Source organism: Engraulis encrasicolus, chromosome 10 (genome assembly GCF_034702125.1).
Source record: "Engraulis encrasicolus isolate BLACKSEA-1 chromosome 10, IST_EnEncr_1.0, whole genome shotgun sequence".
In the NCBI taxonomy this organism is placed as follows: domain Eukaryota; kingdom Metazoa; phylum Chordata; class Actinopteri; order Clupeiformes; family Engraulidae; genus Engraulis; species Engraulis encrasicolus.
This window is the reverse complement of record NC_085866.1, coordinates 40,274,531-40,276,642: the sequence shown is the minus strand read 5'-3', so window position 1 is coordinate 40,276,642 and position 2,112 is coordinate 40,274,531. Positions and strand designations below refer to the sequence as shown.

The window sequence follows — 2,112 nt, the reverse complement described above, 5'->3', positions numbered from 1 at the left end:
AAAGTATATTCCTAAAAGATGACGGTAATGATTTGGTAAACGCTTCACCCTGTTGCCATTGTAACAGATGGACTGTCGCCCCGGACGTCTCCCTTTTTAATCTCAGTTTACAGTCTTTAATGTTGACTATCTAAACAAAGTCTGTGGTCGCAAGATTGAAGTTTACATGGACGTTGTGCGAGATGAACATGGGGCTGATTGACTGGGATGACAGATAAACGGCTGTGTACGGCGGCTAGAGGTTAAATTTTACACTTTGGAAATTAGTACACTGCACTTCGACGAGACCAGCATCGCGTCGCACTAAAATAACATCGATGTTATGGAGCTAATAGTGCCATACCGGTGGAGTGATCTACACTAGAATCACACTGATACCGTGTATTCAGACAGTTAATACACCGAGTAAACCAACGAAAACACTTCTGAGACTCATTCTTGTGCGTGATTGTATTCTCAAACACTTCAGTGCGGTGAGCATTCCGAGAAACCATCCCCAGTCAATCTTGCCCCATGATGATCTCTCACAACGCACTTGCTCAATTATGTTGAATTAATTGTTCCGTTGATGTGGAAATAACACTAAGAAGCTAGTTTATATGGACTTAATTGCTTTGTGATTGAAGAATAACGTACTGATTTTCCACAGGGGGAAACGTGACAAAGGGAAGGCCTTCAGGTATTGTTTTGGCAAGCTAGGAGAACACATCTGACAGACAAAAAGGTTTCATCAAAGACACACAGACAGGTAAGCTAGTTCCATCATCTGTGGAAAGATGTCTTGGTTGTACTTTATCATAGCCAAATGTTGTGTTTGAGTTAAGGACTGTTCCCCACCCCATCTGAGTTATTGAGGGGGGTCTGTGTTAACAATATCCAGCAGTCTATTAGGCCTACAATCTGTTGTCACAAGTTAACACACTGATTGTAATAGGTAGTGTGAATGTTAATGAGGATCATGTCTGTGTGCTTGATCTTAACAATATGCAACTGTACCAGTTCACCAGCGAAAATATAGGCTACTGTTTGTCTGCCAGCTACATTCTTTTTTTTTTTCTTTTGTGCAAGCTCCTGAAGTAAAGGACCTACACAGGACCTTCATATCAAGGACATTGACTGTGTGGATCTCGAGGTGCAGTTACCCAAAAGTTGCTACCCACGGAATACCAGGTTTTGAGGGATCCTGCCAGAGCAGAGAATCAACAGTAAGTCATATCTTAACTTCACACAAATACACATACAAGGGTGTGCCCAACACACATGTACTTTATAATATATTATTTTCTAAGTAATGACACAAATTGATTAATACTTATTGGCCCGGTGCAGTCAAGCGGAGTTTCAAGCTACAGGTGTTTGCAAGGCAATTTCTTATTTGTCGAAATAAAGGCAAATTTCATACATGTGTGTGACCATTCATCTTGCCACCTGTATTATTTTGTAGTAGGAAGGCAGAAGTCTTATGGCAGTGTGATGCTACAGTAATGCTTACAGTAATTTAAAGAGTATAGTTTACCTTCCTTAAAGCAATTTTGGGATATATGCCTTGCTCAAGGGCACTTTAGGCATGGATGGAGGTGTATGCAGTGGTCAGAGATTTGAGTCAGCAACCCTAGTCTGATCTTAAGACCACCTCACTAATCATTATGCCACACTGCCCACCATGTTAACAAACTACAATATCAAGCCCCCCTTTGCCGGTATTCATGACTCATGAATTTTTCTGTTTGATTTGTTGTTATTGACAGGATACATTGAAGAGGAGACTCTGACATGACCGCCGGCAGCTTGTGTTTTTCACCCCCACCACTTGTAATACTGTATGCCTGAATTGTTGTTTGCTGCTCAGACTTTGTCAACAGATATGGTCTTCGACATGTTACCCTTAGGTGTGGAAACAGATTGTGACAGTCCAGCAAAATGAGCCAGACAGATAGTAACACTGAAAAAGGACAACGTTGTTCCCATGGCCTCCCACTGCAGAAGACTACAGACGTTCAGTAAAGCACAAACAGCTGTTCCTCTTGTACTTAATAATTTAGTCAGCTGGATTCTAGGTGCCACTAAGGAGCCAACAGTGGATCATTTTGTCAACATTTCAATGGCATACAT

The 2,112-nt window shown here is 41.4% G+C and overlaps 1 long non-coding RNA gene across 2 annotated transcripts in view; it reads left to right on the top strand.

Moving 5' to 3' along the window:
• LOC134456244 (uncharacterized) overlaps positions 1–1,785 on the top strand; it is a 2,117-nt gene extending 332 nt beyond the window's left edge. The window contains exons 2-4 of one of the 2 annotated variants that reach the window (XR_010036278.1): positions 650–748; positions 1,069–1,205; positions 1,749–1,785. This is a non-coding gene — a long non-coding RNA (uncharacterized LOC134456244). Of the gene's footprint in view, positions 1–225; positions 749–1,068; positions 1,206–1,748 lie in introns of those variants that run through there. The other variant, XR_010036277.1, reaches the window with a different exon arrangement.
• Positions 1,786–2,112: the final 327 nt, after the last annotated feature.